Here is a 22,474-nt window from a genome sequence, read left to right as displayed (position 1 = left end):
TGCTGAGACACTGACATATAAAGTGAAGGTAATTGAAGAGGTAGAGATGTTCAGATATCTTGGGACTCTAGTTAGCATTAGTGGAAGCCCCGAGTATGAAGTTGTCGCATGTATCGGAACCACGTTTGATAATTTAAGAAGCGTTTAGAGAAGCCACATTCTCTTTGAAGCTGAAACTGAGGCTCCTCAATAGTAATGTCCTGTCAGCACTAATGTATGATTCTGAATGTTGAGCGCTGACAAAGCAGCTAGAGGAAAGAATCCAAAGTTTTGAAAATAATTGTATTCGACGGATTCTCAGAATCAGCTAGACGGACAAAATTACCAACTCATTCATTAGAAGACTAAACAGCCAGTCGTTAAATATAAAGTCATAAGAAGTCGGTGGCTATATTCAGGACACATAGTTAGAATGGGTAGCAATTGTTTACCTCATAAAGCCACAAAAAGCCACAAAAAAAGCAAAAGCACTCTCAAGAACAACCCTTGATGAACTTTGGCCGAAGACACTAGAGAGCTCATCGTGGAGAAGTATCGTTACCACCTTATTCACTGACCGGTGTGTGAAGTCCTAAGTCTAAGGAATAGCAGTAGTAGCAATAGTAGTAGCAGCAGCAGAAGTAGTAGCAGTAGTTGAATTAGTAGTTGTCTTTGCTGCCTGAATGCAACCCTTTTTTGCATCCTTAAGAGGGGTCTCATTAACTTCCCTCTGAAGTATATGACTCATATACTTCCCGTGATTCCCAGATCGTAGCTCTCAGTGACAATAGGCCTACTCTTAACGGTTAGGCAATTCCCGCAAACTACTGAATCTAGGCTCAAGTCATCTGGTGGCTGCCCAGCAATCGCCCAGAAGCCACAGTTCTGAACCTCCATTTCCCAAAAATCAATTCATTTCTTTGAAATCAAATCGTTTCAAAAATTTATACTCTGCTTTTATTTCGTTATCACTTTTTTGAGCCCGTCTGAGATAATTTTCTCCAACTTATGATAAAACTTGTATTTTTAAAAAAAAACTCGGGACTCAGACGGCTCACAGAGTCACGAGATTTTAATTCAAGGGATAAGATGAAAAGAAAACTGATCACAATCTATTAAAAAAGGAACGCGGTAGAATTTGCTATTTACATCTTTAGCTCACTTTAAATAAAATAGGCGATTTGGTTTTTATATCTACCTAACTTTTATTAGCAAGAAACAATTGTTTTTAGATACGAGTTGAGTGTAGCCCAGAGCTCGAGGCTAGGCTATCAGGTGTAAGATCAAAATTTCCCATTCGTTTACCCCATAATAAGGTTACTTGGTATCGCGTATGGTTAAAAAATACTAAAGGAGATGAGGAGTAAAGGACTTCAGTGATCAATTCTGAGATACAATTTTACCACGCTGGTGAAGGTTTGACCTGAAAGTACCTCCATGACCTATAAAAAAAAATGTCAGCATACTTTGGTTTAACTTTCACAATAAAAAAAATTTGCGATATAGTTATCTGTTTAACTATATATACATTCATGTATGACGTAAAGTTATGCTAATAGACTCACACAATTAAATTTGAATAATTTAGTATTTTGGGGTATACTTGTGGTTGGTTTATAGGTGCTGGAGCTAAATAATATCTAGATCTCTGTCCTGTTTCACCACAGCAGACACACATTGGAGATTTTTCCTATTCTGATTGTCTATGTGGACCCCTTCAATTCCAGCATTTTATGCAAGCGTTTTATTCCACTAAAGTATTCCTGGAATAATTACCTCTAGTTGGTCTTGACATATCTATTATAAAATTTCCAGACTCTCCACAGTTAAAACATTTCTTTGGTGTGCAATTATAATTTCCTATGTTTGTGAATTGTACTCTGGAGTTAGCACTTTATTCTGCAGGAGAAATCTTGTCTCTTGATTCAGCCACCACTTCTCCCAAAACCATATCTGAGAAGTCCCAATACATTAAATCAATAGATTCAAATCTTTTTTTCAGATCCAACAGTTCATCTTTATCATTCGTTGGTTTAACTTGCTCTAACACTCTCCTTCCAACTAAAGGTATTATGTTACTTTTAAAATGCCAATATTTACGTCATCTGTCACTACACAGGGATATTTCTTGGAATAATCAAGTGCCTTTCCTCTAACTCGGGAATAGAATTGAAGAACTAATTCAGAAGATATTTGTTTTTCGGATAAGAGTTCTTGTAATTTTTGTGCAGCTGCCTCTTCATTTAAAAAAGCTTCCTTAAGAAGTTTTTCTAAGTGGTCTAGCATCGTGATTTTAGAAACATGTAAACTTTTTACAAATATTTTAATTCCTCTCCGTGTACGGCAAATGGCTGGATTAATCAAAGCTGGATCATTCTTTTCCAAATTCCGTTGAATGTGTTTATGAGCTGTAATCTATGAGTGAATATCATTTGGGTATTCTAGCAAGGAGATGAGGGGTACTTGTTCTACGAACAGATTTTGAAGTCTGCTGACTATAGGGTTGTCAAAATATTCCTTTCCTAGAATACTAATTCAAGATCATGCAATCTCTTCTGTTCTTAATTTTTCTTCATGAGTATTTGCTGAGGCTATTGCTAAGTCTCTTATCCGGTTTTGACTAAAACTCATGATGGTTCTTTCCTTATAAAAACTTAACGGAGGAAATATTTTGAATTTTAAAAGATTTTAAGTTACTAAAGTTAATTAGTTTATAAATTGTGCAAGGATTAGCTCAATATCTCAATTTAAAAAAAAAACTAAAGCTAGTAGTATGATAACACACTCTTAAAGATGATTAACCTGGTGTATTAGTACTAAAAGGACTTAAAATACTGACGATAAAGATATTGGAACCTGTAAGAAAGAGAAAGAGAAAGGAAAAAAATATAGAATGGTAAACGCTGTCAAAATTTTTATTCAAGTCAAAGCAGTTTTAAACCTTTTTGTCACTGCCAGGTTAGAAACAACCGCCAGACAAACTGAACGTACACCTTCTTGGAAGAGAGAGAGGACTAAATTTGACCAAGATTCTATAAATATATTTATCCTACCCCACTTAAACGTGAGTTGTAATAAAACCTGACCACCGCTGTCACCAATTGTAAGCTTTCCCTCTTTTTAGCGCCAGGAAACAGGGTCTTGTAGTTGCCTTAAGCAGGCTTTGGCTAACCTCTCTTTCTAAACCCCTTCATATCCTATTGATTTCCGGTTGTAAGTTCCTTACTTAAAGCTCTCAAGGAATCGATCACTCGATGGGTAGTGCTCTTAACGGAATCAATTAGTTCAAATCGGTGCTCAAAATTCGGTGACAACTTAATTTTATTGTTAAATTTGATGAAAAAAGAAGAGAAAAATTGAATTTCCGGTTGTTATATAAAATCTTCCCCAGTGCGTGTTCTCTTCCGATTTGATTTGTTTAGTATGGTATGTGTCTGTAATTTCAAGGAGGCTGCTTCCACTACTCACGTGTCGTCAACGAGAAAAACGTTTATTGTAAGCTTAGGGCTACTAATTATTTCTAATAAGTTATGCTTAGATAGCTAATTAAAGCTTGGGACTGTGCTATTATAATCCTTAGTCTCAGTTATCAAATAAGGTAAGTTCTGCTAATTGTACTACTTTTACAGTTTTATTTAATCAGTAGTTTTTTCTGGTGAGAAAAAACTTGTAAAAATTGTCTAAAAACTTGTATTGCGCAACTTCTTAACAGATTCAACTTAGTCCTATGTAAAACTTGACTGAATTGGGTCTTCAACCATTTATTACCGGTCAGGTGTTTCAATAGTTGCTATTGTCTGAAACAAAAAGATGTTGCTACATTTACAACTTCACATTTTATTATAGCTGATATAAAAAGCGATGAAATTCTCAAGTTTTACCTTGAAAACTTCTGGCTAATTTCCAAATTTTTTGGGAAGTGAATAATCAAACTGTTGCAATCAAGTCTTTTGGAGGTTCTTTGGTTTACGTGGCACAGCACCAACAGTGCCACTACTGGTGGTACTAGAGACTGCTACTGTGGACGAGACAGACCAAAGGTTCTACAAGTTCTTCCTGCACCAATATTATAACAAAGAAAATACAAAGTACAAATGATCTTATGGGTGAAGGTCCTTCAGCTTAATTCCTGCTTTTCTCATATTAGTTTGTGCAGTGCCATGTTTTCACTCTTTGTTTTTTCATCTATTTTCCGCTTGCGATAACCGACTGTTATAAAATTTTCCATTTTCACTTTAAGTACCAAGATATCAAAATAAATTTCGGAGAATTCCACTCCCCGAAATTCAAAATTTCCCTGATTTCTGGACACTTATTAATCAAACTATCAAATAAAAATATTTTTTTCATTATTGGCTCCAAAATCCTTCAACAGAATTTAGCCAGCTTATGCTTGATTTATTGAACTAAAGGAAGTTTTAGCTTCTGTCAATAGTTACGAAGCTTCTATAAAAAAAAAAGAAGACTTTCTTATGCTGCGACGAACTATTTTATTGGCAATATAAGCGTTAAAAACTCAAGCCGGGCAAAGTTTCGGGTAAAAGAAGTACTATCAATTCCTAGTCAAAACTGAAAATAAGAAACTCCATGGATTTGTTTTTAGTTGTGTGGTAATCTCTTTGGCAATCCTCCCTTCAACCAGAATAAATTTTATTTACAGTAGATTATTACACCCTTTCAATAAGATTTGTTGGATTTTGTCAGGAATTTGTTACACGTCAGAATTAAAACACCCGTCACAACAACGGACACACGCAAAATCTTTGAAAAAAACCAAAAATTCAAACATAATGTTCAACGACTAAAAGATTATGGCAATATTTTTTTAACAGAAATTTATTGTTTATTCTAAAACGGTTCCAGTTTACATGGCACAGCACCCACAGTGCCACTACTGGTGATACTAGGGAATGCTGCTATGGACAAGACGGACCAAGGGTTCTACAGATTCTTTATGCACCGATGTTATAACCAGTGTGGGTACAAAAAGTGTACCTCCTGTGGAAGAGTAAGAACTAAATCATTTGACCCAAAAGGCCACGACTTGTACCACTACTAATTAATATAGTTTTGGGGGGTCTTCCGTTGGATACTAAAATGATTATAACTCTCAATAATCTTTCTCCAACCCTATCAGGATTCAGGGAAATCAGTCTAACACAGAGATAGCAAATAGCTCATTTTTATATTCAATGTCAACTCCAATATCAACCAGCTGAATCCTGAAAAGGAACTAATTTGAAAGTGTATATACACAATCGAGGTAAAGTCATCACCTGTTTCACCGTCACATGACGCCGTTAGCCAATAAAATCAAAGAGGAAATAAAATTTAACTTACTTTAATCATAAGTTTATTTCAATAAAATTTAGCTTAGTCCGTGAAAAGAGCAAAACAGAACTTCAGTACAGACTAATTGATTCCCAATTACGAAATTATGACATTGATCATAAGCTAGCCCTTATGAGAATTCAACATGCAGATAAAATTATTTTATAGGTAAATCGATGTAATAAAAGAAATGGAGCATTTATCCAATACTAAAGAAGCACGGTCACCAACAGGTAAATTTTATATTGAGTTGATACAGCCAGGAATAAAAATTACCCAGTATCCTCATTGTAGACAAGAAGACATTGTAGACTAGAAGACATTGAAGACTAGCTAACATTATCCACATGAGGAAAATCAAGATAATGTCCATACTTATATTATGCTAAAATGTTATTCTGCATAACAGTAAATAGAGATAGCGTTACACAAGCCAACTTTGCTTTTCAAATTGGCATGAAATTTTCCAAAATAAAAGAGAATCAAACACCCACTTTCTGTGTTTGAGCTCAACAATTGATCACACTACGGTGAAATTAAAAAACTGACGTCCATGTTAAAAACTGTTATTTCTGTGGCAAGTGGAACACATTCCTCTCCTTTTCCTTTCCTCAACATTCCTCCTCAACACTCAGCACTCCTCAACAACATTCCTCCTCAAAACTTATGTTGCACTTTTCTTCGGAGTTTCACCTTAATAAATATTCTTTTTAATAACAGAAGGCAATAAATTAAATATTTTTTCACTTGAATACTAATCAAACTCATATGAACACACCTGTTAGGTTCACCCATGCTCACCCAAATTTTATGATATAAGCATTCTTTCTAATTAAGAGAAGCAAGAGACTATTATTCAATTTAATATTAATCACTCTCATATGAACATATCTGTGATGAATATATGAACATACTCCTATAATTCACCTGTCATATGAATTTAGAAAATATGAGGCTTAAAATTTCCTTCTGAAGTTTGTACATCCTTAAACCATCCAAATATATATATACTGGACTCCAGTTCAATTGTTGGTACACAGCCTCAACTATTACTCTGAGAGACTGTTGAAATAAAAAAAATATATAAGCATAAGGATTCTTTTAGCACTTGTTAGCCGATTTTCCTTGCCTGAAATTTTGCTCAATTGGTATTAAGTCCTGGTCAGACTAAAATTCTTATCTGTTAAGACATAATATACCGGGTATCAGCCCTTTGTTGACAAGCATTACTAGGTAAAATTTACAGCTTCGTCTTAGCACTATCTTTTTTCATTAAAATAGCTCTTTATCCTTAAAATTTCGTTTGAACGAATCCCCATTTAATATCTACAACCATAAGACAATTACCGACATCGTAAAAACTATCTCCTCTTCCTCCCCCTGAAAATAAGTCTAACCATTATCATATTGAAAAATAAACAGTTTATTACTTTTGAAGCTTGTGTCTATTTGAGTCAGAGACATGCTTAGTTTATTACATAATTTTCTGCTGGATCCCTTTTGGAAAATCTTTAATTCCATTTTCAAATGAAAGGAAAAAAAAAGTTGTATGCCTTTTGCTGAATAAATTTAAAATTCATGGATTTTGCAGGCTTTGAATCGGTATAAATAGAATATTGTGTTGATTTAAATATTACGGCTGGATTTTGTTTTTAGAATTTCGGTTAATGTAATAATAAACTTTCTCCTTTCTTATAGTTTTAAATTTAAAGAAATGTGATTCAAAGCTCTTTTAATGAAGAAACTTACCATTCTTCCTCTCCATCCCATCGTTTGTGTCAATAATTAACTATTCTCCTTAAATTATTTCTGAGGGGGAGGGGGTATCTAAAATTCTGCGGTCATCCTTTTATCAGTTTTCCATGTGAGCTCTTCAAATGTTCCAATTTTGCTTTTGGGGAGATTTGGTTTTTGTATTTAAACTTGTGCAAATCTTCTTTTGCTAATAGCTTCTAATGACTTTAAAATTAATATGTTTTGTACATTTACAGTAATTAAAGTAAAGCAATTAATTAAAATTAATGTGTTTTACACATTGAAAGTAATAACAGATAGCAAGTTTCATTGTTGCATAATATTTTAACCAAAACCTAGCCTTTCACAGTTCGGACTTCTCGTAGAAAAATTGTTCTTTTCTTAAAGTTTACTACGATGTACTATTTGTCCCAAGATTTCTTTAATGCGAAGGAGGCCACAAGTTCCCTTTCAAAGCTTGTTTTTTATTGAATTTCAAAATTTGTATGACAATCTTTTTGGAAATGACTGTCGCACAAAACCCAGCGTACCTAGCCCCTTATATATTTATTAAACAAAAAAAACATGTTTTTTAAATGAAACTAAGGGACAATATTAAGACTTAACACGAACAGAAATTACTCCGTATATGAAAAAGACTTTTCCACTTCAATGTCTCACTCTTTACGCTAAAGTTTGACTCTTTCTCTTAACTCTATTTTTAAAACAGTAAGAAACTTTAGAGTAAAGAGCGGGGCGTTGAGGAAGAAAAGCCCCTTTCATATACGGAGTAATTTCTTTTCGTTTTAAGTTTTAATGTTGCTCCTTACTTTCATTTAAAAAAACTTTTTATTTAAAAAAGTTTTTTTTATATAATTTCTGGACGTTTTTGAATTAATGCATGTTTTGATCTTGGCTCCCCGCACATAAATAATTAAAACAAAACTTGCACATTAATTAACTGCAATTAATCAGATTATTTTGAGAAAAAAGGAGCGAGGGAGTAGACCTAGTTGCCCTCCGATTTTTTGATTACTCAAAAAAGTAACTAGAATTTTTAATTTATACAAACGTTTTCATGGGTAAAAAATATGCGTAACGAATTAACTTACGTAACGAACTTCTATATTCGTATGTGTATTGCGTATATAGGGGGGTTCAACCCTCGTCGATACCTCGCTTTTTACATTAAAGCTTAAATTTTGTCCCAATTCCATAAGAATGACCTCTGAATCACAAAGGCCGTATAATAAATAGTTGAAACTACTAGAAATACTTTAGCGTAAAGAGTGAGGTCTAACGAGGAGGTAAACCCCTCATATGCGTAATAATTTTTGTTCGTTTAATGCTGCTCCTTACTTTCAGTAGAAAAAACTTTTCATTTTTATTTTTTCATTGTTTTTTCAAATAATGCCCGAAAATCCTGCGCCCCCTTCATTGAAATTCTCTTCTCCCTGAGAAGTTTCTCCATGGAAATATCCTTCCATTTAACCCCCCCCCCCCTCAACTCTCCCCCCTAAACCAAAAATTCCCCTGGAAACGTCTGTACACTTCCCAGTAACTATTACTATAGATAGATAGATAGATAAGTGTATTTCAAAAGCCTAAGGGCCATATACACAGAAAAATATAAATAAATAACAAACAAGCAAGAAAATTAAACAACAGTACAAATTACAAGCACGCACAGAAACAGAATACAGCGTGAAAATACCTAATCTAACGACAAAATAAGTTAATCATATAAACTTTTTTCCTTACTAAGGATTAACGGACTTTTCCCCTTTATTAATAACATTTTCACTCTTAACAACCTATTCTAAAAATATTGCCAAGGACCCCACGCTTAATTGGTCGTCACATAAATCTTCCGCTTTCCCGATTGAAAGAGAGAGAAAAAAGGAAGAGAAAAAAAATTCTTGTGTTTTGTATCGTATATTGGGAAAGAGAGAGCACTTCCAATCTTGATGGGAAAAAGTTGACTCTCAACTAGGATTCAACGGAGGAAATTTAGTATAATTCTATTCCGGGAACGTGGCGAGAAGAAAGAATTTGCTTAGGAAATTCTCCAGATCTAGGTCTCAAATTGTTTAGACTCGCTGTCTTTGTGTCTTATACTAATAATTCATATTGTATCTTATAATAATAATTTATAATAAATTATTCCAGAAAAAAAGCCCGTGGGCCATAGGAAAATTACATAATACACAAGCAACAAATTAACTACATTAAATTAAAACTATTCAAAGAAAACGCTCACGATGCACCGCTGCAATCCTGACAAACCTTGCTATCCTTTTAATACTCTGGAAATTTGTATCTTTCATTCTATCTACCATCCATATCTCATTCAATTTTTCTTTACCATACATCTCACGCCTCCAATCATTCAATTCGACATATTCACACACAAAATGTATTAAACTTTCATCCTGAGATCCGCATATAGGACAAGCAATAGATTCTACCTTCTCCCCTTTTCTCCCTTGATACTTTCTTTTCTCCCCAATCAAAAATCCATTTCCCCTCCAATCCAAATACGCCTTCAAATCCTCTCTACTTAACCCAACCTTCCAAAATACCTCCTCCCCCCAACTCCTCTTTATCTGTCTATACAATTTTAACGACCCTGAACGATCCAGACTTGCCCACCATATCTGTGTTTCTTGATTCTTCAATCTCTCTTGTACCTCCCTTATTACTATTTCCTCCATACCCATAATCCCCTTTCCTTCATTCCACCATTCCCCTAATCCACACTTATCTAATATATCCTTAATCTCCGCTGGCCACCCTGTTTTACTATTCTGTCTCAACGCCTCTAAGTATGCTGCCTTTGCTACCGTAAATCTCTGCATACCCAGTATCCTAACCCAATATCTCACCATGGTCACTAGCCTCATAGATCGCAGCGATACTAGCCCTAAATCCCCCTGGATTACCAAATTACTAAACGAATCCCATAGTCCTAACATCCTCTTGTAATATCTCATCATAACCACCTCAAGTTTTGGACCTTTCCGATAGCCCCAGATCTCTGCTCCATAATGCATCGCCGGTACTATCTTACTTGTCCAAATCCTCTTATGTACTCTAATATCTCTCACCCGTCTAAGACTACTCCTCGCTATTTCACCGCTAATATACCTCCCCCTTGCATTCGCTAGATCCAGATGCCCACTGAATTTCCCATTACTAGTAAACTTTACCCCAAGATAAACAAATTCATTATTCACTGGTATAGTTTCACCTTTAAAGAAAAAATTCACATCTTCACTTTCCATGGCTTTACGACCAAATACCATCACCACTGACTTCGATGTGTTCAGGATTAACTTCTTCTCTTCCAAATAAACCTCCGTAATCTCTAATAATTGTTGCAGTTTCTCCTTTTTTTCAGCCAGTAATACGATGTCGTCAGCAAATAGTAGTAAGCACAGTTTAAGCAAATCTATCGATAACATTGGCGCATTATTCTTAACGAAAAATTCATTAGCATCATTTAAATAAATGCTAAACAATTTTGGTGACAGCGCACATCCCTGCTTTAGTCCCAATAAAGATTGCACCGGAGTTGAGAACTTTCCCGCGACTTTCACTACTAACTTCACGTACTTATACATTTCGCACAGCAACAATACGAAATAGTGAGGCAGTCCTAAAGATAACAGGTTTAACATTAACAGGTTCCTATCGACATTATCATATGCTCCTTTCAGGTCTAAAAAAGCTGCATATAACCTCCCCCCCTTTCCTTTCCTATACTTCTCTACCATAATTCTCAAAGTAAAAATATGATCTACTGCACTACGATTTTTTCTAAACCCTACCTGAAAAGGGGATAGCAGTTCCTTTACCTCCAACCACTTCCCTAATCTTGAGTCTATAACCTTGCAGAAAATCTTACACATCACATTTCCTAAACTAATTATTCTATAATTACTATTATCCTGTCTGTTACCTTTTTTGAAAATTGGTATTCCTACTGACACATTCCACTGGTCAGGCCATTTCCTATTTTCAGTCACAAAACTGAAAACTGCTGCTAAAACTGGTACTAGAACTGTTTTCCCCAGTTCCCAAATCTTTGCTGGTATTCCATCCACCCCCGGCACCGAAGATCCCTTCATTCCTTTTAGGCTTGCACAAACTTCCTCACCTTAATCGGTTCTAATAGACTATAATCCTCTTGTCTTAAGGGGAACCCATTCTGCTCTCGTAGCTCCTCTACTAGACTCCCTATACCGTCTCCATATTGCTCCCTTTTGCTAGTGTCCTGCTCCAGGTATGTTTTCCACGACTCAGTTGGAGGTATGAGTTTGTCGTTGGCCTTGAATTCCCGCCTTATTTCACTCCAAAACTGTTTTGGGTCTTTTGACAAGTATTCCTCGCTGATCTTTATAGCCCTAATCTCTTCTACTTGTTTTTTTCTCATTTTTATTAACCTCTTGTAGATTTTTCTCTCTGTTCGGTACTCCGATAAGTGTTTATTCATTTCCTGGTCATTTAGTGCTCCTTTCACTTTCCTGAGAAGTTGAATAGGGTTTACTTTCAGCCTCTGACAATCCTCATCAAAGAATTCGTTTGTATTTCTCACCATCTCCTTGTTATTTGATATTCCACTGCATTTCTGGTATACTTCCTCTGATATTTCTTGCACGGCTTCTTCTAACTTCCCTTCTCCCAGTATATATATGCATTCCTCCGCCCTTTTCTGCATCTGTTCACTTTCCAATAAATTTTTCAAACGGTTTTCCTCTATACAATCTACCCTAATCTGCTGCTTCATTACCTTCCTACCCTTACCTTCCCTCTTCCCCTCATTCCCCCAACTATATCTCTCACCCTCTATCTCATACATCCATTTCTTCGCCTGTCCTGCCTTCATGACTACCTCTATAGGCTGGTGGTCTGATCCTACAACATCCATAACATAAGAATCCAAACAATTTTCCCATAACCTCCTATCAACCATAACATAATTAATCACGCTAGGCTTCCTCGAACCAAAGCACGTAAAATCTCCCCTTTCATGATCTTTACCCACCCTTCCATTCCAAATTATCAACCGACCCTCACTACAAAAATTTATCAACTTATGGCCCCACCTATTTTTCCTCCTAGTTTAATCTTTGCTTGTTCTACCTTTCGGGCATCCATTTCTTCCATACCATTCAACCATACTCTCCATTCCTGATAAACAAGGGTTGCCAAGATCCACCTGTATGTCTTCAACCTCCGTACTCGTACCCGTGTAGGCGTTGAAATCACCTAGTAATACAAAAGAATGGTCACTGAACAGCTCAACATAATTAACATACTCCTCAATTAATATGTCCCATGTATACTCATTCATATAAGAACTATTTTCAGGGGGTATACATACACAGCCTATAACATACCTCTTATCCCACATGGACATTTGCAACTACACAATATTTTCTGACGCACTTAATAGCCTATGGATGCTATCAAATATATCATCCCGGATCAATATCGCTATCCCCCATAATGTCGACCATTACTCGATTTATTTCTCACTCTTTCAAAAACATTGTACCCTTCAACACTTAATGGGTTTTTCCCATCACTCCATGTCTCTACTAGTCCAACTATATCTTTCTTGTCATTATCAATACACGCTTCCTTCCACAGATTACTTAGTTTTGTCGCTGAAAACCCTTGTATATTCCAATGCACCATGCGTACTACCCTTTCACTAGAATTTTCACTATGGCCCTCGAATCCTATTCATCACCAGCAGTTACTATAGACCCTTGACTCGGCTGTTCTCTTGACACGCTTTCACCATCACTTGCCCTCACCTCAAGACCACTGCCCTCAATTGGTGCTTCCTGGTTGAGCCCTCCCACTAATCGTGACTTTCTGATAGGCTGATTTTGATCGTCACTTGGACTTATTATCCTAGCATGGTCGCGTTTGGCCCGTGGTTCAGGCCTCCCGGGCATCTTCAAAGCAACCGTATTTTTCGGTGTAATAAATGTCGTTGTGGTTCGAATATCCGTGTTTGGATCGTCCAATTCATTTTCATTGGCTGAAAAATAACCTTGCAAGCTACCTGTAGATTCTGCCCTGCTACGCGTTGGAGTCTCATGGTCAATGGACTGACGGCTCTGACCTTGAAGCTTTCCCAAAGCTATCGGGACCATATCTCTGACACTCGGACCACTTACTTCAATTATTTTCTCATCCTCAAAATCATACGTCAAAATCATGTCCTTTAAAATTAGCCTTACCCCCCTTAATTTAGCAGCATATTTTTTGACCTAGCCTCCGCTAGCAGTGGTTTTAGCTTATCTCGAGCCATACGCTCTCTTTCCGTGTAGTTGGGATATATTCAACTTATGACGGCTAAATAGCCCAAAGGATCTCAACACCAAATCTCTTAGAGGCTTGCTAATAAATTTAATGACAACCGGGGGCACGCCATTATTTTTAGAACGAAGGCGGAAAATATCCTTTATGTCTCGCCTCTCTAGATCCAAATTCGGGACAATTTCATTTAAGCATAACAAAATATCTGACGCTAGACTGGGTCCTCGATGTTTACAGTCAAAATTGTATATAATCAAATTCATGTTCTTTAATTCTTTTTCAAGAAAATCTATCTTGGACTGGGTTTTCCGCAAATCTTCATTAACAGTCGAGCAGCTTAATGCCAGTCCCGCTATCTCCGATTTAATTGCTCTGTTGGTTTCCTCTACCTTGCAAGAAAATTCCGAAAAAATCGTCTTTAGGCCTTCAATTCCCTCAGCCAAAATCTCTATTTTATTTACTGAGGCTCTTAGACTTTGCATCTCCTTTATCAGTTGTTTTATACCTTCATCGCTCATCTTAGTGTATTAAATATTATGACAAAATCTTACCTCCGATATGCCTTTCTTATTTACCCTCGTACCGGCCTTCGAGCTTTTCTCAAAAATTTTGTCTTTAGTGGCCGACAAAAACCAGATCAATCCAACTATATCCAAAGGCAATCGTTGCGCAATGAACTAACTATCCAAAAAGTCGAAAACTGGCCAAACAATAAAACTAGTTTAGATCTATCAAACAGTTCGTGGTAACGAACTGTAGTAAGGAGCGACCCGGCTCAATAGTAACCAAAACTCTAAAAAATGGAATTTCGATACCAATAGCTACATCAAAAGAATCGCATTTTAATGCTGGTTTTAAATATATAAGTTTCATCAACTTTAGTTTTACCTATCAAAAGTTACGAGCCTGAGAAAATTTGCCTTATTTTAGAAAATAGGGGGAAACAACCCCTAAAATTCATAGAATCTTAACGAAAATCACACCATCAGATTCAGCGTATCAGAGAACCCTACTGTAGAAGTTTCGAGCTCCTATCTACAAAAATGTGGAATTTTGCATTTTTTGCCAGAAGGCAGATCACGGATGCGTGTTTATTTGTTTTTTTGTTTTGTTTTTTTTTCTTTTTCCCAGGGGTGATCGTATCGACCCAGTTGTCCTAGAATGTTGCAAGAGGGCTCATTCTAACGGAAATGAAAAGTTCTAGTGCCCTTTTTAAGTGACCAAAAAAATTGGAGGGCACCTAGGCCCCCTCCCACGCTAATTATTTTCCCAAAGTCAACGGATCAAAATTCTGAGATAGCCATTTTATTCAGCGTAGTCGAAAGACCTTATAACTATGTCTTTGGGGACGACTTACTCCCCCACAGTCCCCGTGGCAGGGGCAACAAGTTACAAACTTTGACCTGTGCTTACATATAGTAATGGTTATTGGGAAGTATACAGGCGTTTTCAGGAGGATTTTTTTGGTTTGGGGGAGGGGTTGAGAAGAGGGGGATATGCTGGGGGAACTTTCTTTAGAGAATTTGTAATGGGAGAAGAAAATTTCCATGAAGGGAGAGCAGGATATATGCTACTAGCATTATTTAAAAAAAAAAACAATTAAAAAATAAAAGTGAAAAAGCTTTTTCAGCTGGAAGTAAGGAACAGCATTAAAACTTAAAACAAACAGAAATTATTACCCATATGAGGGGCTCACCTCCTTCTAATACCTCGCTCTTTACGCTAAAGTATTTTCAGTAATTTCAACTACTTATTCTACGGCTTTTGTGATTCAGGGGTCATTCTTAATGAATTGGGATAAAATTTAAGCTTTAGTGTAAAGAGCGAGGTACTGACGATGGGGCGAATCCCCTCATATATGTAATAAAAACATGAGAATACAAAAGTTCTTTACGTAAGCTAATTTATAAGTTACGTAAATCTTTTACCAATAAAAAGATTCGTAAAAAATTAAAAGTTCTAGTTGCCTTTTTAATTAACCAAAAAATCGGGGGGCAACTAGGTTTCGTCCCCCGCTCTTTTTTTCTCAAAATCATTCGATCAAAATTATGAGAAAGTTATTAAGCCAAAAAAAAATATGCAAATTTCGTTTTGATTATTCCTCTGCGGAGAGCCAAAATCAAAACATGCATTGATTCAAAAACATTCAGAAATTAAATAAAAAAAACAAGTTTTTTTAACTGAAAGTAAAGAGCGACATTAAAACTTAAAACGCACAGAAATTACTTCGTATATGAAAGAGGTACGAAGTAATTTCTGTGCGTTTTAAGTTTTAATGTCGCTCCTTACTTTCAGTTAAAAAAACTTGTTTTTTTTATTTAATATAGGTCAAAGACTGGATCAATACTGAATATTACTATATGTAAACACAGGTCAAAGTTTGTAACTTGCAGCCCCTCCCACGGGGACTGCAGGGGAGTAAGTCGTCTAAAGACATATTTATTACATTTATCGACTATGGTGAATAAAATGACTATCTCAGAATTTTGATCCGGTGAATTTTGGGAAAAAATGAGCGTGGGAGGGGGTCTAGGTGCCCTTCAATTTTTTTGGTCACTTAAAGAGGGCACTAGAACTTTTAATTTCCATTCGAATGAGGCTTCTCGCAATTTTCTAGGACCACTCAGTCGATACGATCATTACTGAGAAAAAAAAATAAAATAAACACGCATCCAAGATCTGTTTTCTGGCAAAAAATGCAAAATTCCACGTTTTTGTAGATAGGAGCTTGAAACGACTACAAGAAGGTTCTCTGATACGCTGAATCTGATGGTGTGATTTTCGTTAAAATTGTATGACTTTTAAGGGGTGTTTCCCCTATTTTTCTAAAATGAGGCAAATTTTCTCAGGCTCGTAACGTTTGATGTGTATAATTGATCCTGATGAAACTTATATGTTTAAAATTAACATTAAAATTCGATTGTTTCGATGCAACCATTGGTATCAAAATTCCATTTTTTAGAGTCGCGGTTACTATTGAGCCGGGTTACTACAGTTCGTTGCCACGAACTGTTTGATTAGAATGGGGAAAGACCAGAAATATCCAAACTGATTGTCGGGTCATCATTTCTATTTTTTGCAAGTTGGGTTCTTCTTATTAATATGTTATAGGCATGTCTTTAATAGATACTATTATGAGCGACAGAGAGCTAAGGCCCCCATCGAATTATTTTATAGATAGATAGATAGATAGATAGATAGATAGATAGATAAATTTAATCACACGAAAATCGCAATTGGGCCATGGTGACATACACAAAGCAAGTGAAAATTTAATACAGCAACAAACATAGACTGAAAAGACATTGAACTAATTATTTAAGAAAACATCACGATACCTCATACCTACCCGGAAGAACTTTCCAATATTATTTATAGTTAAGTAACACCTACTTCTCAAAATTTCCGAAATCCAATTTCTCCCCCCCCCCAGCCTCCCTACCAAATATTTCCAAGTGCAACCCCCTACAATCACCTAAAAAATGTTGAAAAATCTCATCCATCTCTCCACACATAGGGCAACTGTAAGGACCATACCTCAATCTATTTCTCCCTAAATATTTCCTTCGTTCTCCAAGAGGCATAAAAATTCCCCTTACATACATTACCCATTTCAAATCATCCGGAGCCAATCCCATTTTTATGTAAATTTCTTCGCCCCAGTTCTCCTTGACCTCCGCATATATCCAAAGGGACGGCGAGGTGGCCTTCTCAGCTTGCCAAACCTGAACTTCCCGAGATTCTACCCTAGTGGCAGCTAACCTAGAAACAGTCCCTACCATCTCTCCTATCCCCTTTCCCTCATTTCAGCAATCACCTAGCCTGCACGATCTAATATATTCTTAACCTGATTTGGCCACGAATCCTTCCTCCTATCTTGAAGCATCATTAAAAATGCTTGTTTAACTAGCCTATTATCTTCTATCGATGATATCCTTTCCCAATATTTAGCCTTGCTAATAAACCTACTCTGTCTCATACACTTTATTCCTATAGCCCCTCTTAGTACTAACCCATTACTTTAGCAGCTCTACATCCCCAATTCCTTTGATATTACTTTTACTTAACGATCCTAGTAGTCTATGTCCCTTACTTTCTACTATCTTGAGATGTGTCTTCTATTTCCCATCTGACGAAAGCCTACAACCTAAGTACTGAAATTGATCAATGTAGTCTAGTGTCCTACCTTCATACGTAAACTAACACTGCGAATCTATCTGTTCTAAAATTTTGCTAAGAACCATTAACACCGACTTCTTTATGTTCAATAATAGTTTTTCATTCCTAAAATAAGAAGTTGCTAGATCTAGCAGTTGTTGCAAATGTTTTTTACTTTCCGCTACTAATGCTATGTCATCCGCAAAAAGTAATGCCATAACGCTTGCACTTGAAAGCTTAATTTTTGGGGCCACTCTGCCTATCAAATATTCTTCAAAATCATTAACATACAATGAAAATAGCCTTGGGGAAATTGTACATCCCTACTTAACGTCAAGTCTACTCCTAGTAACCCTAGAGAAATCCTTGCCTACTCGTACTACAATCTTAACTATATTATACATAGATCCTATAATCTTAACAAATGCGCTTGGTATTCCCAGTGCTAACAACGACTGTATCATTAAACTTCTATCTACTCCATCAAAAACCCCTTTTAAATCTAAAAATGCAACAAATACCGTGTCCTCTTATCCCCTAACCTGTTTCCTAATCACTTCTAATAAAATAAAAATCAGATCTATAGGACTATAGCCTTTTCTGAACCCTGCTTGGGAATCTGATAAAATTCTATTTTGGTCTATCCAATTATCTATCCTACAACATAATATCTTAGCAAAAACCTTACTAAACAAATTACTTAGACTTATACCTCTATAATTCCCATGGTCTAATCTATCCCCCTTTATAAATAACGGCACTGGAACAGAGATAGCCCAAGACAAGGGCCATTCTGAACTGTTCAATACACCTGAAAACATCCCCGCTATAACAGGCAGCTGCCACACCCGTCCCTACTTCCAAAGTGCGGCTGGTGTTGCATCTTTACCTGGAGCAGACCCGCCTCTCATTCCTTTCATTGTCTCCCAAACTTCACTTACTTGGATGGGAGCAACCAAATCATAATCACAATCTTGCATTGGCCTATCAACTACATCACGTAAAGCAGATACCAGATCTACATTTAGACTAGTTCCTGCTTGGTCCCTAATCACTTTGTTTTCTCTCTCCTCTAAATATGTTGGCCAAGAATCTACTGCTGGTATACCATCACAAACCTTCATTCCTCCTGTAGATTTCTTAACTTTACGCCAAAAGGTCCTAATATCTCCTTCTCTATAATCTTTTTTCAGTTGCTCTCCTGTCCTAATTTCATGCTCTTTTTTCTTAATCTTCAACATTTTCTTATACTTATTCCGAATCAACTTATAATGCATATAAAATCTAGTATTTTCCCTACTTCCTATGCTATCCCTCGCTTTCCGCAGTGCCTCTAAAACTTCCTGTTACTTTCAGTGCCTTTCTAATCCCTAAATCCTCAGTTTCCCAGCGTTTTTTTTTTGCTATTTATTTTGTTGCTATTTATTAGCGTTTCTATTTTGATTAGGCAGAACCTAATTCACAAAGAAACATTTTGGGATAAAGAGCCTCATCTAGTTTAATTTTTAGATTTTGGGTATTTAATAAATTTCTGTAAATACATTCATACTTTCAAATATATTTATTTCAGATATGTAAAATTTCAGCTGTAAATTATTCATGTTAAATCATTTCCATTAAATGTCACCAACAAATTAAGCTGAGTGATTCAAGATTACCAATGTCTGTTTCAAAAGTTTGAATTAAGAAACAATTTTCTTGTCTTTTGAAACAAATAGGATAGAAAGTTAAGAATTTCACAAGAAAGTGTTCTTGAAAATTAATGGAATTGATAGTCTTTTTGAAGTATTATTAATATTTCATTCCTTTCCTGCATCCTTGATGAGTATTGTGATTTTCCATCTGTTGATTTCTGTCTGCATGCATTTTTTGGTTTTAATAAAAATGTTCTTATCTGTTCTTTTTCTTTGTTAATGATGTGTCAAGAATAAACAGGATTTTTGAAATATTATTTCCAGTGGAGTACAAAACAACTACTACCACTACTACTAACATCTCACCGTGGCAGCAAACACCTGAGGCAAACACAGCTACTCGCGCTCCTTTTCCATCCCAATCTATTCAATCTGTCAAATTTATTCGATCCTAATGCAAAAGATATTAGGATTTATAAAACTCATTGAGGAGGCGATGCTCCAAGTCTCATTTGTAGTTTTTCTTATTTGTCAGCCTTAGCCTTTGAGAGTACTGTTATTGTGATTTTATTTTGGTTGTTGCAGTAATAATTAATAATTAATTTAAATAATATTAATTAATTAATAATAATTACTTTATTTGTTACCCACTTGTTTTGACAATTTAAGCGGAGTAAAAACGTTAAGGAAAGAGAAACATAAACGTTAAGGAAAGGAAAGAAAACATAATAACACAAACAATACAATCAACACAGTCTAATCAAAGAGTGGTAAGGACCCAAGCGTTGACAGGCCTCAGCACCTAATCTAGCATAGAGTTTCTTATAAACAAAAATGATATCAGTGGCACAAAATTTTCTAATAATCTTCTGATTTCTATAAGAACGCGGCAGATACAATAAATATTTGCAATAACGAAAATACAGAGCTTTTATACCTTGTGAATCTTGAGTAATAAAAAAACGGGCGCAAACCGGAAAGAAACAATATAGAATGATCGCAATATGCAGAATAAAGTCTGGATAAAGCCTTTCGTGAAAATCTGCTTCGGTTCGGGAAAATTTTGAAAAGCCGATTAATCAGGAAAAAGATCGAAAAGCCGATTATTATGAACAAATACTAATACCAAGCTACCGAATCGAAGAAACGAGCTTAACTAAAAAATAACCACAAGCAAGATCACTACTTTGATGCTTAGCATTAAAAACTAAATAAAAATCTAACTGTAACTAATAATAACTTTTTAAAACCGTCTGTTGAAGATGAAAATATTTTTCAGTACAGCACAAATAACAATATAGCTCTTAGAGTGTTCGATATAATGTTAATTTCTAGTCGTTTTAAATTTGATTAAATTGTTCATTATATTCTTTGTTAATTTTAGGTTTCGTTTATTTATTCACAATATTTTCCTTTGTTCCAAGTTTTTGGTCTAGATTTCACTCTCCACTTTTTTCTTTGTGCATTTTTGATTGGTTTTTGTTTGATTAAAGAAGAAAAATACATGAGCTGTTTTTTTCTAATAAAGTGTTGATGAAAAAAAAGTGTTGTCATATTTCAGCTTACTCTCATGTTTGCTTTGCAACAAAATTTAAATATTTGGTATTGAGCTTTGAGGTCTAAAAGATAAAAAGTGAACATCACAGACAACTGGGATTCTTATTTTTAATCACAACACTACTAATGTTTTGCAATCATTATTTACATTTATGTATATATTATCTCTTCCAAATTTTTAAGAATGGTAGTTCCAAAAATTAAAGATAAAAATAAAAATCTATGCTATTATCATTCAATTTTTGTAGTTAATAATTCAAAATGCATTTAAACCAAAAAGAGAGACAGTGATTTAAAAAAAAACTCTAAGAAACCATTACGTAACTATAATTAAAATCACCTGTAACTGCTATTCAAAAAAAGCTCAATTTTATCCCAAACAACAAAAGAAAATAAAACCAAGCCTAAGGCGGCTTGTTGCTGCAGTGAGTTATTAGTAGTAGTAGTAGTAGTAATCTAGACAAAACTAAATAATATATTAGCTCTAGACGTAGGAGCTGTCGTCAGCAAAATGTATAAATAAGTATGATATTATATTTACAAGAAATCAGAATTAAAACTAAAACCAACAATTAGTTTATTTTTCTTCTTAAGAAAAAACAATCGGAAAATTGGGTTCCCTTGTTCAATTAATGTAAAATAGTCCCCTTGGTTATAAATGATGTTCCGGAGATTTTCTAAAAGTGAAAATGGAAGTTGCCAAAAATTTACACAGGACTATAGGCTACAAAATATTTTGTCCTGAAAATCGTCTGAGTATCTTGTCAGCATTACTATATTCTCTGTTTTTAGATAACTTTGATCTTCTAGGAAAGAAGTTGGGCTACTAAAACCTGCTAGCTCTGTGAGACTGTTCCTAGTGTATAGGTATTGGTGTCTAGTTCAGCAAGCGCAAGAAAAGGAGGAGAAAACATTTTCAGGATTATTTATTCTACCTTTCGCTTCTCACAGGTTTGATTTGATTTAAAGAAAGTTAATTTTGGTACCATGGGAAACTGTTTGTTTATAATAAATATGTTATGAGGCAAAATTATGAGTAGTTGAAATCAAGGAGTCAATGATGGAATTTTGAAAGCATAGTGTGGGTGAAAATCACCAGAATACTTCCGTGTTTGAGGAAAGCACCAAAATTGGCCGATATGTACGTTCGAATATGCTCTTTAATATGGCTCGATTACTCAAGCAAAATTTTTCGAAATCCAAAATGGCGGACGAAAGTACGAGTTTGTCAAAATGAGAAGATATGGCCGTTCAAATAGGCTAGTATGGGGTAATCAATGGCACAGGTTCCAAATATGAGCTTAAAAATAACCAAAGTTCTACTGTGGTGCCTCTAGGCTCCTCAAATCCAAGATGGTGGTCGACAATATGAGTTTGTCAAAATGAAAAGATATAACCACTCAAATAGGCCAATATGGGGTAAACGATGGCAGAAGTTCCGAATATGAATGTAGAACTAACATAAGCTTTACCGTAGTGTTGCTAGATGCTTCAGACTCAAGATGGCGGTCGAAAATTAAGGTTTTGAAAAAAAAAGAAGCAATGACTTCTTGAAAAAAAAATGAAGTAAAAAAAAAAATTGAAAAAAAAAATGATGTGATGATTACCCCATACTAGCCTGTTTGAACGGCCATGTCTTCTCATTTTCACAAATTCGTATTTTTGCCCACCATCTTGGATTTCCAGCCACCTAGCGGCGTTCCGTTGAAAAATTTCGCTTGAGTGATCGAGCCATATTAAAGAGC

The 22,474-nt window shown here is 35.4% G+C and overlaps 1 long non-coding RNA gene across 1 annotated transcript in view; it reads right to left on the bottom strand.

The window, feature by feature from the left end:
• Positions 1-5,533: 5,533 nt before the first annotated feature.
• LOC136034220 (uncharacterized) overlaps positions 5,534-22,474 on the bottom strand; it is a 69,179-nt gene continuing 52,238 nt past the window's right edge. The window contains exons 2-3 of the long non-coding RNA XR_010619147.1: positions 12,190-12,315; positions 5,534-6,003 (exon numbers count right to left, since the gene is read on the bottom strand). This is a non-coding gene — a long non-coding RNA (uncharacterized LOC136034220). The remainder of the gene's footprint in view (positions 6,004-12,189; positions 12,316-22,474) is intronic.

This window comes from Artemia franciscana, chromosome 12, assembly GCF_032884065.1.
Source record: "Artemia franciscana chromosome 12, ASM3288406v1, whole genome shotgun sequence".
NCBI classification, from domain to species: domain Eukaryota; kingdom Metazoa; phylum Arthropoda; class Branchiopoda; order Anostraca; family Artemiidae; genus Artemia; species Artemia franciscana.
Note: the sequence above shows the minus strand (reverse complement) of the source record. Positions and strands in the feature narration are given on the sequence as shown.